A 16,579-nucleotide genomic window follows, 5' to 3' on the forward strand; every position below is an offset into this window, starting at 1 on the left:
TACAGGTCATTCCCTTTGAAATACTGGTTTAAAACCTAAATAATACATCTTTAAACACTAATAATTTACTATCGTTGAGAAAATTTAATAAAACAAGTAAACCCAGACAGCACACATACGTTGTGCCGATGTCGAGCCGACCTACAAAATTCCATCGGGACGATATCGCTCAGGGAGCGTTTGCTAATAGGCAAGATGTCTCGGCGACGTCGGCCTCTGATCGGAAATGCTCTCCGGCCGATGCTGAGACGATACATCCCGGCCGCTCTGCGTGGACGCGGTTCACCGGCGTTTTGCTCATCGTTACGGACCACCCGCGGCTACCGCCGCTGGTTTATAATAAAACAATACACACCACTCTCAAGAACAGACGCAACTTTATTAATATTTTCATTTATTTCATATTACATGTACAAATACAATAACATTTACCAGATGCTTTGATCAAAAGTGTATAATTCGGGATTATTTGTAGTCTTTTGAACAATAACCATGATTTTACTACAGCTTTTGCAGTAAAACCATAGAAAAAACAAAATCAACCATAGTTTTACTACAATCACCATGATTTTACTACAGCTTTTGCAGTAAACCCATAGTAAAAACAAAAATAACCATTACTACAGTCCTTGCATGGTTAAATGTTGTATGAGTATAGCACCTTTTGACAATACTTATTTCAAAGTAGGTTTACAGGAAATGCATGTTTCAAGGTTACAGTTTAAAAAGCCAGAGATGACTGAGACTCACTGGGAAGACCATCTAGTTCATAATAAAAAGTCATGTGTTCAGTGCTGTCAGCATCGCATGCGAACTTTATGCCAAGAACTTTTTAAAAAGAGTTACATAAACACAAAATAAAACCAGGCAAACAATACTAATTAAGCAATTAAAATGTTTTAAATTGCATGATAAAAGTTCAAAAACATTTTCTGATAAAATCTTACTAAACATGTCTCTAGTTTGGTATTCAGTTAACATTAACATTATCTTTCAACATTTTTAAAGTGATGCTTACAAATAAAAGGGGACATGTAGGTCCACATAACTCAGAGAGTAAATATTGTTCATTTACAGATATAAGAGACGTTACAATAAAGCAGTTTGAAAATCATCAAATTTACCCTTATAGTCAAAATAAGGATAATATTTGTTTTGTGTGTCCAATGTTTTGTGTGTTCATGTACAGTTGTCGTCTGTAGTCTTTGTGAGCGTTGGTGTCATCTGAAGTCTTCAAAAGTGAGTTTGGATTCAGTCTGGAGCTGCTGTAATCTCTAGAAACCTTGGGATGGCCATCCTGAGATAGAAACAGGAAATAAAAAGGAGAAAGTTTAGAATTGCTGCTGCTGTTCATATTATTTCAGACAAAATATTATTTATTTAATCATATATAACTGGAGTGCATGGTTATTAGATGTGTTGTGTGAATACTAAACTATGTATTTTAATTTAATTTAAACAACAACAAAAAAGTGTGTCCGAGCCCCAAATATTATTAGGAAGGCTATTTTCAAAGTAAAATACCAATAGGTTTGGCTTCCTTTAGTGGACTTTGATAAATTCTTGGTGTTAGAATTTAGTGACCTCACTACAGGCCATGCACCATAGATGCTGCTGCCTCAATTTGAGCTTATTTTGCTATATATATATATATATATATATATATATATATATATATATATATATATATATATATATATATATATATATATATATATATATATATATATATATCTGATTTAATCACAAGTAGGTTTAATAAACGCACATCCACTTCCAATTCACCAATCAATAAACAAAAATCGACACACTGCCACTAATGCTCTCAAAAATCAGTTTATTGATCAGTGTTTCACGTGATCACTGTAAATGTAATATTTGTGGAACAGGCATCTCTTTAGAATGGAATATACATTTCAGTAGGTGGAACATTATATTTGTAATTTATACTACCGTTAAATGTTTGGGGTCAGTACGATTTTCTTTTTACGTCTTTGAGAAAAGTCTCTTCTGCTCACCAAGGCTGCCTTTATTTGATCAAAAGCAAGTAAAAAAACTGTAATATTGTGAAATATTACAATTTAACAACAGTTTTCTACGTGAATATATTGTGAAATGTAATTTATTTCTGTGATCTAAGCTAATTTTTATTACTCCAGTCTTCAGTGTCACATGATCCTTCAGAAATCATTCTGATTTGCTGCTCAATAAATATTTTCAATTATTATCACTGTCTTATCAATTATCAAAAGTTAAAATAGACATTTCTGTTTCAAACACTGTACTGTTTTAAAACTTTATTCATCAAAGAATCCTGAAAAAATGAAGGAACACAGCGGTTTTCAACACTGATAATAGTCAGAAATGTTTCTTCAGAAGCAAATCAGAATATAAGAATGATTTCTGAAGATCATGTGACACTGAAGACAGGAGTAATGATGCTGAAAATACAGCTTTACCATCACAGGAATAAATTACTTCTCTAAATATATTCAAATAGAAAACTATTATTTTAAATTGTAGTGAATTGTATTCATTTCATAAATTAAACTGTGGTTGCCATAAAAGACTTTCAAAAACACAAAAAACCATACCTTCCCAAACTTATGATACAGTTGTGTATGTTCAAGATTGTACTTATTGGTCCTGCAGTTTCTAGCATCTTGGAGATGTTGCCTGACAGCAGCGGTGGGCCCTATAAAAAACAAAATTGTGTGAAAAAAGCTTTTAAAGACTATTTAGTTATCATTTACATTTGTGTAATGTTCACAAATTGCTTGTGATTAGTTTAGTTGAGGTTGACCTGGAATATCCTACATTACAAAAAGTCTATGGCCAGCACTACAGATTGTGCTACCCTTTTGATGAAAGAAGTCACATCTGATTTGTTACAAGCATTAGTGACAGAATCATCAGCCAATCAAAATTTTGACATTCAATGACAGCACACCCTCTGGGTCTAGAGACGTGCCCAGTGCTACCCCAGCGTTAGACTGCCCTTTTAGTCAGGGATTTCCAAAGTACGAAAGTGAAATTAAATGAAAAGAAAATACAGCCTACAGACCTGGTTGCAAATCTACTAAAATGCTTTTTTAAAGTGCTATTTTGCAGAAAAAAAGAGAATAACTGAGAAATGAAGACCTACAACTGAGAAAGGAAGACCTAAACCTAAACTGAAGGCCAGCAACATTTTTATGCACCATTTCAAAGATTGCAACTACGAGTGCTATGAGTGGCTAACAGTTAACACCAAGCACAAGTTATTTTGTTGGCCGTGATTACTTTTTAATCTGAGTCAAGGGACATGAAAAGAGTTCTTTATTATTTGATGAGTATTGTATCATGCACATTGTTATAACAGAGGTCGACCGATTCATTGGTTTTGCTGGTTAATCGGCACCGATAGTTGATTTGTAGAACTATCGGTTATCTGCAAAATCCATGGAGATAATTTTCCGTGATGCAGCCGTTCACATAGTTTTCTATTAAATAACATTATATTAATCTCAAATCATTGTAAATTTACATAATGACTTCACCCTAGGCTATAAATTATGTATTGTGCATTTTACAGCAAAACGTTCGTCTTTCTGTGGCTCTAATACAGTCTGTATGCTTCATATAGAAAGCTGTAATACAGATTGCGCGTTTTCTTTCCGTTTGCTCTTTTTTTTTTAACACTGAACTTTAAACACATATGCCACATAGTTCATTCCTGAAGCAAACTTATGTCCGTTTGGTGATTAAATAAACAGCTTAGACCGCTGCTTGAATTGAATGTGACGCATCCGGTGTGTGTGATAACTGTGACTTCTCAAAGAAGCTGCACATGATTAGATAATCATGCACTGTTCTAAAATAGCAGCTTATCGATTCCTAGTTTCGATTCCAATAAGATAAAAAATCCAATATAAAAAAATTAAGTCAAACATTTAGATGTCAAACATGTTTCTGTCTTTTTACAAAGCATTCTGTTACAGCTGAATAACATGAGCAAAAATCAGCAGCTTACAAAACACTGCAAGAGGAAATTTGCCTGTGCTTAAAAAAAAAAAAAATACCATAACAAAAACAATTAATTAATAAAAATATTAAAGTGTTAAAGACAAGTAACCAGTCAGTAGTAAGATATGAACAAACAAATCAATTAGCAATATCCTAAATACAACTAAACAAAATTTCAGGTACAGAAACTGTAATTAAAAGTTTAAAAAACACTGCATAGTTTTCTTTTTATAAATAAAATAAAGATTAATCAATTAAAGTTATCAAATATATTCAGTCGAGATCAGTGAATGATTTTCTTTTGTTTCTTTTGTTCTTTGATTAACATGAATGACAGACAGCGCGTTTATTAGGCTGTTGTCTCTTTAAACAAAAATACTGTACGTGTGTGTTTTCTTTCTCATCTGTTTACATTCATGTAAGACAAAAACGTTTGTGTTTATGATGATATACTGATGTAGTTTTCTGTATATTGGTCGACAAATATGAAAGAAGTCAGTTTCGGCTCAGAACAACCTTTTCTACAGTTGAAATACATGGAATGGTCCGAGAATGGACACAAACCCGGGAACCCACAGCGCGACCGCAGACCGCTGCTCTCATTCAGTATCCATTTTGTTCAGTATTCATTTTAAAAACTATTGGTTTAAAAGCTATCAGTATTGGAAAAATCCACTATCGGTTGATCTCTAGTTGATAATACTGTGGTGCTGTGTGGATGTCCAGAAAAAAAAAGGACCAAATCAATACCGTTGGCTACTGGTGATACATTGAGGTCTAATGAAGCGAAATGATCGGTATTTAGGAGAAAATGAACACTACTTACAACAGTATTACCTTTAATCCATAGCCTGGGCAACCAGCTGTCAGCACGTTCACAACTGTCTATAGAAACTGTCTATAGAACGCGACTTCTCTGTCGCATGACAACAGATGCATGGGCGAGATACTGGAGCTGATGATGCTGTTTGCCGGCGCAGCATCGTGATGTCTATCAGCCATCGGCAATGGACGATGACATCGTCAATCAGGCCAACCCTAACCAGGATGACATAATTAAACAATTGTACACAGATTAACCCATGTTGTGATAAGGGGAAACCGTTATATCTTGCTCCCGCTCATATTCGCAGCGGCGTCCGAAATAATTTTGCACGTTCAAAGGCTAGTGTGACCGCACCTTTACACATTCGGCTGCGTTAGCTGTAACAGAGATGTGTAAGATGTGTACAGGTATCTAACAGTTGTTTACTGAAGGCCCTGACTGAAACCTCACGGTACTTACTGTCTGACAGCAGGTTCACTCAGACTCTGCTCATCATCACTGAAGAGTCCAGGAACAAAACAAGCAATCTGACACAGAGTCAACAATATTTACTCTGCAGTTCCAGGTTCATTAGAAGGAAACAAGCTAGAGTAGAGGTGAAATGGAGATAAAAGACAGAATAATATATAACAATTATAATAACATGTAATATACATATTCTACTACTAAAAATATAATCTTAAAATAACACAATCTATATTTTTAGTTTTAGGTTGAGTGTGACTTACGTTATGATGTCAGGGACTTCTTAAAATTGGTGAAATGTATTCTGAAAAAGGCATATTCATGTTTTTCATGAGCTTCTTCAGGTCACCTGTATTTCTAAGTCAGAATCTCCCTTCAGAAATGTTGAAATCTTGGAGCTTCACTTCTGTTCTGTAGAGTTTCTTTCTGTCCTCCTGAAATCACAGAACAATTTGTATTAATATCTATTTATAATGAAATATCGAAACTAATGTGAACTTGATTTCAGCCGATTACACTCTCACTGTAAGTGGCGTCATCGACAGTGGTGGACAGTAACGGAGTAGCTTTACTTCGTTACTGTACTTAAGTACATTTTTCAAGTATCTGTACTTTACTAGAGTAGTTTTATTTAGAGCAACTTTTACTTTTACTTCACTACATTCCAAAGCATAAAATCGTACTTTTTACTTCACTACATTTCATAAAACATATCGTTACTCCCTATAATATATCACGTGCTCCGACACGCAGAAGCGGTGTCTGATTCATCATGAACGAACTAAGTCTTTTCAAAATATACTTTTAAATCGGATCGCGAATCGCACCAAACGATTCGTTTACGAATTAGAATGATCCGATTGCAGCTGTTCTGGAGTCGACCACTCACTGATTCAAATGAGCCGTTTCGTGTGAGTCTCCAGAAGTAAGAACCGGGAGATCTTGTGAGCGCGCGTGCGTCTGATGTTGCTAAAAGTAAGTTATGTCGAAATTTTGAATTAATTATTGTAACTGAAAATCATATTTAGGTCAAAACTGTCAGTTGTTTGGGAACTAAATCCGTTGTAAAGAGTGATCTATTTAAGCCCACTGAAATGCTCGAGTGCAGACGATGCAGACACATCAATTGTACGTAAAAAACAACAACAACAAAACAAAACAAAAAAACATAAAATAACACAGATTAAATACAATAACTAATGCACGTTCAAATTCACCGCTGCCGTAATGTTAACAGTTTTATTAAAATGTCCTATGTTACGTCTGTTTTTATATTGTTTATCGACAGTAACGTTATACATATGTATATTGTTTGGATTAACTAGACGAGTAGACAGACATGAATGTTCATCGTACTGAAAATAAGTTAAATAAATATTGTTAGCTGATGCTAACTGTCTAGCTAACAAGCTTGTTAGTGCTAAGTTGATGTAATTTTTATAATGTCCAAATATTTTTATTCAGCCACACACACACACACACACACACACACACACACACACACACACACACACACACACACACACACATATATATATATAGATTACATCTGGTTAGAAAAGAAAGGATGTGATGTTCAGAACATGGTATCTACAGTAATTATCAGTGGGAAGAGATGCACCCCGTTTGGCTAGGGGTGTTTTGAGAAGGAAAAAATCATTATGAAGTTTGTTTTATTATTTTTTTCCATAAAATGTTCTTCCTAACTTCAGGCCTTATTATCAAGTCATACAGTACAGACCAAAAGTTTGGACACACCTTCTCATTCACAGAGTTTTCTTTATTTTCATGACTATGAAAATAGTAGATTCACACTGAAGGCATCAAAACTATGAATTAACACATGTGGAATTATATATGGAATTATATACATAACAAAAAAGTGTGAAGCTGAAAATATGTCATATTGTAGGTTCTTCAAAGTAGCCAGCTTTTGCTTTGATTACTGCTTTGCACACTTTGGCTTTCTCTTGATGAGCTTCAAGAGCTAGTCACCTGAAATGGTCTTCCAACAGTCTTGAAGGAGTTCCCCGAGAGATGCTTAGCACTTGTTGGCCCTTTTGCCTTCAGTCTGCGGTCCAGCTCACCCCTAAACCATCTGGATTGGGTTCAGGTCCGGTGACTGTGGAGGCCAGGTCATCTGGCGCAGCACCCCATCACTCTCCTTCTTGGTCAAATAGCCCTTGATGCCTTCAGTGTGACTCTACAATCTTCATAGTCATGAAAATAAAGGAAACTCTTTGAATGAGAAGGTGTGTCCAAACTTTTGGTCTGTACTGTAACTTTGATGTTCTGTAAAACAACTAACTTTAAAATACTTTTTTCTTACTGGTGAAAATCAGATGGTCATCTCTGTTTTCTCTCAGGTACATCATAGTGTAAGCTTCACAGTGAACATTACTCTCATCAGCGTAGTCCATATCAACAACAAAAATATCTTGACTCCATATAGTGGTTATTTTGGAAAAAATCCAAGGTATTTTGAGCAGTAGGATTATAAAAAAAAATGTGCTAATATTAAATTAAGTAGCCTATATAAAATTGCAAACATCTATCTTGCAGTACTTTTTTACTTAAGTACATAAAAAATTGAGTACTTTTGTACTTTCACTTGAGTAAAATTGAAAAAGGAGTACTTTTACTTTTACTGGAGTAATATTTTACCATATGTATCTGTACTTTTACTCAAGTACTTGATTTGTGTACTTCGTCCACCACTGGTCATCGATTCAGTAAATCAGCCTTTTCCAATAACATACTGACAAATCACCAGCAAAACATTCAAAGTGCCATCAAAATATCTCATACACACACGAAGATTTGATTAAAAGCCCAGAGTTTCATCAACAAGAGCTCAATCTATATAGCCTACCTGAAAACTGCTAAGATGCTAACAGACTTTTTCGAAGAAACTAAACCGTTTCTATAAAATAAATGTAATTGAAACATGTCAATAACAAGAGCGGGGTCAAGTTGGTTTTGTTTTCGATATTCGTGACACATTCAGCGGTAAACTCCAATAACTCCAAAGCGAATTGCCCTAAAAAAATCTAAGCAGTGTGACCGCCAAAAGGGCAAAGCTGATCATGTTTCACATCCTTCTTTTTCTATATTTTCCCTCGATATAATAAGCACGGCCCCGTGCAAGCCGTGGCAATGTGCAAAAAGCCGGGAGAGAACGCTCTCAGCAGAGCCTTCAGTTAGGGACCGTGGGGAAAGTGCAAACTTTCTTCGTTTTTTGCTATAGCTCAGTAGGTGTTTTTGTAATAGCTTTTTAGATAAAGGGCATATAGACATGAAACCAGTGTCAATCAATAGTGGGGGACAGTGGACATTTTTAACAACCTTTCTTTTTAACACTACTGGTAGAAAAGGGAATTGCATGTCCAAAATTGACATTCTTTTTGTAATAACTTTCTACAGCAGGGACACAGAGACATGAAACCAGTGTCAATGAATAGAGGGCGACAGTTGTCATTTTTCACAACCTTTCATTTAACCCCTACTGGTAGAAAAGGGAATTGCATGTCCAAAATTGACATTCTTTTTGTAATAACTTTCTACAGCAGGGAGACATAGACACGAAACCAGTGTCAATCAGTAGAGGGGGAGAGTGGACATTTTTCACAACCTTTCGTTTTACCCCAAGTGGCTTATTAGGGAATTGCATGTCCAAAATTATCCTTATTTTTGTAATAACTTTCTACAGCAGGGAGACAGAGACATGAAACGAGTGTCAATCAATAGTGGCGGACAGTGGACATTTTTCACATCCTTTAATTTTACCCCAAGTGGCTGATAAAGGAATTGCATGTCCAAATTTAACCACCTTTTTGTAATAACTTTCTACAGCAGGGACACAGAGACATAAAACCAGTGTCAATGAATAGAGGGCAACAGTTTTCATTTTTCACAACCTTTCATTTTACCCCTACTGGTAAAAAAGGTAATTGCATGTCCAAAATTAACCTTCGTTTTGTAATAACTTTCTACAGCAGGGAGACAGAGACATGAAACCACTGTCAATCAATAGAAGGGGACAGTTGTCATTTTTCACAACCTTTCTTTTTACCCCTACTGGTAGAATAGGGAATTGCATGTCCAAAATTGACATTCTTTTTGTGATAACTTTCTACAGCAGGGAGACATAGACACGAAACCAGTGTCAATCAGTAGAGGGGGAGAGTGGACATTTTTCACAACCTTTCGTTTTACCCCAAGTGGCTTATTAGGGAATTGCATGTCCAAAATTATCCTTATTTTTGTAATAACTTTCTACAGCAGGGAGACAGAGACATGAAACGAGTGTCAATCAATAGTGGCGGACAGTGGACATTTTTCACATCCTTTAATTTTACCCCAAGTGGCTGATAAAGGAATTGCATGTCCAAATTTAACCACCTTTTTGTAATAACTTTCTACAGCAGGGACACAGAGACATGAAACCAGTGTCAATGAATAGAGGGCAACAGTTGTCATTTTTCACAACCTTTCATTTTACCCCTACTGGTAAAAAAGGTAATTGCATGTCCAAAATTAACCTTCGTTTTGTAATAACTTTCTACAGCAGGGAGACAGAGACATGAAACCACTGTCAATCAATAGAAGGGGACAGTGGACATTTTTCACAACCTTTCTTTTTACCCCTACTGGTAGAATAGGGAATTGCATGTCCAAAATTGACATTCTTTTTGTAATAACTTTCTACAGCAGGGAGACATAGACACGAAACCAGTGTCAATCAATAGAGGGGAGGGTGGACATTTTTCACAACCTTTCTTTTTACCCCAAGTGGTTTATTAGGGAATTGCATGTCCAAAATTATCCTTATTTTTGTAATAACTTTCTACAGCAGGGAGACAGAGACATGAAACCAGTGTCAATCAATAGCGGGAGAGAGTGGACATTTTTCACAACCTTTCTTTTTACCCCTACTGGTAAAAAAGGGAATTGCATGTCCAAAATAAACCTTCTTTTTGTAATAACTTTCTACAGCAGTGAGACAGACACATGAAACCAGTGTCAATCAGTAGAGGGAGAGAGTGGACATTTTTCACAATTCTGAATTTTACCCCTACTGGTAGAAAAGGGAATTGCATGTCCAAAATTAACCTTCTTTTTGTAATAACTTTCTACAGCAGGGAGACAGAGACATGAAACCACTGTCAATCAATAGAAATGGACAGTGGACATTTTTCACAACCTTTCTTTTTACCCCTACTGGTAGAAAAGGGAATTGCATGTCCAAAATTGACATTCTTTTTGTAATAACTTTCTACAGCAGGGAGACATAGACACGAAACCAGTGTCAATCAATAGAGGGGGAGAGTGGACATTTTTCACAACCTTTCGTTTTACCCCAAGTGGCTTATTAGGGAATTGCATGTCCAAAATTATCCTTATTTTTGTAATAACTTTCTACAGCAGGGAGACAGAGACATGAAACGAGTGTCAATCAATAGTGGCGGACAGTGGACATTTTTCACATCCTTTAATTTTACCCCAAGTGGCTGATAAAGGAATTGCATGTCCAAATTTAACCACCCTTTTGTAATAACTTTCTACAGCAGGGACACAGAGACATGAAACCAGTGTCAATGAATAGAGGGCAACAGTTGTCATTTTTCACAACCTTTCATTTTACCCCTACTGGTAAAAAAGGTAATTGCATGTCCAAAATTAACCTTCGTTTTGTAATAACTTTCTACAGCAGGGAGACATAGACATGAAACCACTGTCAATCAATAGAAGGGGACAGTGGACATTTTTCACAACCTTTCTTTTTACCCCAAGTGGTTTATTAGGGAATTGCATGTCCAAAATTATCCTTATTTTTGTAATAACTTTCTACAGCAGGGAGACAGAGACATGAAACCAGTGTCAATCAATAGCGGGAGAGAGTGGACATTTTTCACAACCTTTCTTTTTACCCCTACTGGTAAAAAAGGGAATTGCATGTCCAAAATAAACCTTCTTTTTGTAATAACTTTCTACAGCAGTGAGACAGACACATGAAACCAGTGTCAATCAGTAGAGGGAGAGAGTGGACATTTTTCACAATTCTGAATTTTACCCCTACTGGTAAAAAAGGGAATTGCATGTCCAAAATTAACCTTCTTTTTGTAATAACTTTCTATAGCAGTGAGACAGAGACATGAAACACGTGTCAATCAATAGAGGGGGACAGTGGACATTTTTCACAACCTTTCGTTTTACCCCAAGTGGCTTATTATGGAATTGCATGTCCAAAATTATCCTTATTTTTGTAATAACTTTCTACAGCAGGGAGACAGAGACATGAAACCACTGTCAATCAATAGAGGGGGACAGTGGACATTTTTCACAACCTTTCTTTTTACCCCTACTGGTAGAAAGGGGAATTACATGTCCAAAACTAACTTTCCTTTTGTAATAACTTTCTACAGCAGGGAGACAGAGACATGAAACCACTGTCAATCAATAGAGGGGGACAGTGGACATTTTTCACAACCTTTCATTTTACCCCAAGTGGTAGATTAGGGAACTGCATGTCCCAATTTAACCTTCTTTTTGTAATAACTTTCTATAGCAGTGAGACAGAGACATGAAACAATTGTCAATCAATAAAGGGGGACAGTGGACATTTTTCACAACCTTTCTTTTTACCCCTACTGGTAGAAAAGGGAATTGCATGTCCAAAATTAACCTTCTTTTTGTAATAACTTTCTACAGCAGGGAGACACAGACATGAAACCAGTGTCAATCAATAGAGGGGGACAGTGGACATTTTTCACAACCTTTATTTTTACCCCTTAATGACTTTTCTTTAACAGTTTTGATTCAACATACTGGCTGATCAAAACATACTTTAACATTACGACAGAAATTTTTATTTAGTTATATTCATTAACTTTCAGTAGTTTTTTTTTTTTTTTGCAACACATTATTTGTATTTATTCATTTATTATTAGTATGTACTGTAAGTATAGTATTATTTCTGCACTACTAGATCATTAAAATAATTTAAATAACGTCTTTACATAATTACAAGTTTTGGTAGTATTTAAAAAATAGGTCTAATTTGTTAACACTATTTAATGCATTACTATACATTAACTGAATATGAACAATATTTATCAATCTTTTAATGTTTTAATGTTACTTGATTTATTTGTGTTCATGTTGATTCACGGTACATTAACTTATGTTAACAGATACACAAATGAAAGTTAATAATGTATTTTTAGTATGTAATTATAGAATTAATACTATAAAACATATTGTTCAAGTTAACATGCAGAGTTAAGTACTGTTAACATATTAAAGGAACATTCCACTTTTTTGGAAATAGGCTCATTCTCAAACTCCCAGTTTATACCATTTTTGAATCCATTCAGCCGATATCAGGTTTTGAGACCAGCAGCATGGCATTCAGAAATGACCAAAGAGTATGGATATTTTTCCTATTTAAAACTTTCCTCTTTTGTAGTTATATTTTTTACTAAGACCGGTGGAAAATGTAAAGTTGTGATTTTCTAGGGCAATATGATTAAAAACTATACTCATTCTGGTGTAATAATGAAGGAACGGTGCAGCCATAACATGAGCGCAGCCATTGCAGTGATATCACTGCAGTATTAACTCTGGGGGAGTTGGAGAATGAGAATATTTCCAAAAAAAGGGGAGTGTTCCTTTAAACCTTATTGTAAACCATTATCAAAGGTTTATATTTTGTTGTCTGTGTGCATGGTGTTTAACCATTTCATTGCTGTAACCCTTAAAACCAGACTGCCAAATGGTTAATATCAATGCATGCACACCTAGTGACTTGGGCTCGTCATTGCAGCTTGAATCATTTTGTTTTACTACTTTAATTTAGTAATGGCATTTTCCACCAGGGAGATGTAAAAGCAGTGTCAGTTAATAGAGGGAGACAGTGATCAACTTACACAACCTCACATTTAATCCTTACTGTTGCATAAGGTAGTTGCATTTACAAATTGTACCTTATTTACATCCTGACAATTATGAAATTTATGTAATGCAGAATGAACCTGTTAATACTGTTAACTAATTTGAAACGACAACAGCCAACAGTACAATAGCCTTTTTGACTGAACTGGTATTTATACACTGATCAGAAATTTATCCTGATTTTAAAATTTACTGATTTTAACATTTATAAGGAGCTGATCAAAACAAAAAACAACAACAAAAAACATTCAAGAGTAAACAATATATTTTAACACCTACACTTGTAAAGTACTTTTTACTTTTAGAAAACACACAATCACTTTCTCGTCTTCCATTTTTGTACCTCTTTTTTAATCATTCCGAGACAGACAGAGTGGTACCATTTTTCACAGTTGCTGCACTGAATCTAGTGGAAATAAAAATTGTCACAAGTAAACTTAATTTTTAATTATATTGAACATATGTAGGGAAACACAGGAGACGAGAGATCCAAACGCACTGTGAGTTTAATGTGTAATCCAAATTCAGAATCCAACAAGCAGGGGTCAAAACCAAAAATCCATCCAAACAAACAAACAGGAATAGGAACAGGAACAGGAACAGGACTTGAAACTCGTAAGGCGAGGAAACTGGGTAGACGGAAAGAAAGGACTCCATGAAAACAAACAGAAACAGACCGGTTAATATAGGCAGGGTAATGACTATCAAGTGAAGACACCTGAGTGCAATTGACAGGAGTGCAATTACTGTGATGAAGGGACAAGGCTTTGTGGGAATTGTAGTGCCTGCGGTGAGGTGCCTATGGGGAAGTGAGACCACTAGTGGAGACTCAGGGAAACAGAGACCAGGCAGCGTGACAACATATTAAGTTAAAAATAAACTGTAATTCATTCTTTTATTACTCCATTATTAAGATATTAATAGTAATTTCAGCTTAAAATCATCAAATTGAAATATAGACAATTGAACAAACAGTAAAAATAATAAAACCTTTTGATCTGTATTGACCTAATACAAAATACTACTTAATATTTGATGTAAAGTCATTTCTGTATTAACTGCATACTAATTATCGGCACAATCACAAATCAAAGTTTTATTTTAACCATTTGGTCAGACAGACAGACAGACCGACCAGTGTATCGACAGACAGACACTAACCTAAAGGATTATTAGGAACACCATACTAATACTGTGTTTGACCCCCTTCCATCTTCAGAACTGCCTTAATTCTATGTGGCATTGATTCAATAAGGTGCTGAAAGCATTCTTTATAAATGTTGGCCCATATTGATAGGATAGCATCTTACAGTTGATAGAGATTTGTGGGATGCACATCCAGGGCACGAAGCTCCCGTTCCACCACATACCAAAGATGCTCTATTGGGTTGAGATCTGGTGACTCTGGGGCCATTTTAGTACAGTGAACTCATTGTCATGTTCAAGAAACCAATTTGAAATGATTCAAGCTTTGTGATATGGTGAATTATCCTGCTGGAAGTAGCCATCAGAGGATGGGCACATGGTGGTAATAAAGGGATGGACATGGTCAGAAACAATGCTCAGGTAGACAGTGGCATTTAAACGATGCCCAATTGGCACTAAGGGGCCTAAAGTGTGCCAAGAAAACATCCCCCACACCATTACACCAACACCACCAGCCTGCACAGTGGTAACAAGGCATGATGGATCCATGTTCTCATTCTGTTTACGCCAAATTCTGACTCTACCATCTGAATGTCTCAACAGAAATCGAGACTCATCAGACCAGGCAACATTTTTCCAGTCTTCAACCGTCCAATTTTGGTGAGCTCGTGCAAATTGTAGCCTATTTTTTCTATTTGTAGTGGAGATGAATGGTACCCGGTGGGGTCTTCTGCTGTTGTAGCCCATCCGCCTCAAGGTTGTGTGCGTTGTGGCTTCACAAATGCTTTGCTGCATACCTCGGTTGTAACGAGTGGTTATTTCAGTCAAAGTTGCTCTTCTATCAGCTTGAATCAGTCGGCCCATTCTCCTCTGACCTCTAGCATCAACAAGGCATTTTCGCCCACAGGACAGCCGCATACTGGATGTTTTTCCCTTTTCACCCCATTCTTTGTAAACCCTAGAAATGGTTGAACGTGAAAATCCCAGTAACTGAGCAGATTGTGAAATACTCAGACTGGCCCGTCTGACACCAACAACCATGCCACGCTCAAAATTGCTTAAATCACCTTTCTTTCCCATTCTGACATTCAGTTTGGAGTTCAGGAGATTGTCTTGACCAGGACCACACCCCTAAATGCATTGAAGCAACTGCCATGTGTTTGGTGATTGGATTGTACGCTGAAATTTTCTACTGACAGCTACAGATAAAGACATACTGTAGATTACTGTCTTTAAACAATTTAAAGCATCTGACAATTATAGTGTTCTAATAATTTTTTCCACCACTGTATAGATGAGCGTATGGTTACAGTAAGAGAGGTAGATGGATAGATTTACTAGCAGGAAGATCATAATTCATAAAAAAATGTGCACAGACAGTCAGGTGCCAAATACATCTTTGATCTCAGACAAATACTTTTTTTAGGTTCTTATAGACCATTCATTCATTAATCTGTCATGAGAAAATAATTATTAAAACAATGTAGAATTTTAAGCATCAGGAAGATACTAGTTAATTAAATGGCGATGCGGGATTGCAAGTTGACCTAAATGTGCGGAATGTAAAATCCAGGCTTTTAAACATACACCAAAAAACACCACAGTTCTGCCAAAAAGGGAGTGCTAAAAAAAAAATAAATAAATCACTGTAATTTTGCTTCAGTATGATCCATGAACTTTGCAATTATGTCCGTATGAATGCATCTTTTCATCAAACTGAAATGGCCATTAATGACAAGAATACAAAGATTGTCATATCATGATCAAAATAATATCAATAATAAGCTATTTCTTGTCATATATTCTATACCCAGTACTTGAGGAAATAAAATTTTGTAAATAATTGTAATAAGACAATACAGTAATATAGTGATTCGAAATCAATTGCAATATTTAATTTATGATAAAATAGTATCTTAACTGTTAATACGTTAAAAGTGTTTATACAAATAGTGCACAGCAAATCAAAATAGTTCAATTAGGTGATATGTAAAGACAAAAACAATGTTTTGTTTACTTTAACAACTTTTATAAATACACATTTCTCTGTACATTAGGTCATGGAGAACTATAAAACTTACTTATAGTTATGTATACTTATACATGTACTACTGGTTAAGTAGTACTGTTATTTTTAATCTCTACATTGTTAATACATCAAATAAATGTATGCATATATACTTA

At 35.5% G+C, this 16,579-nt stretch overlaps 1 protein-coding gene and 1 long non-coding RNA gene across 5 annotated transcripts in view; one reads left to right on the plus strand and one right to left on the minus strand.

The window, feature by feature from the left end:
• Window positions 1-16,579, plus strand: part of LOC113108221 (interleukin-1 receptor type 1-like) — a 72,000-nt gene that overhangs the window by 20,026 nt on the left and 35,395 nt on the right. The window lies entirely within an intron of this gene.
• Window positions 1,140-5,350, minus strand: LOC113108222 (uncharacterized). 3 transcript variants are annotated; one of them, XR_003292755.1, is made up of 4 exons: window positions 5,291-5,350; window positions 4,843-5,043; window positions 2,595-2,695; window positions 1,140-1,297 (listed from the first exon to the last, which is right to left on the minus strand). It is a non-coding gene; the product is annotated as an uncharacterized LOC113108222 (long non-coding RNA). The 3 variants fall into 3 exon arrangements; XR_003292754.1 differs by having other exon boundaries at window positions 4,832-5,043; XR_003292756.1 differs by lacking the exon at window positions 2,595-2,695 and having other exon boundaries at window positions 4,832-5,043.

This window comes from Carassius auratus, chromosome 9, assembly GCF_003368295.1.
Source record: "Carassius auratus strain Wakin chromosome 9, ASM336829v1, whole genome shotgun sequence".
Classification (NCBI taxonomy): Eukaryota; Metazoa; Chordata; class Actinopteri; order Cypriniformes; family Cyprinidae; genus Carassius; species Carassius auratus.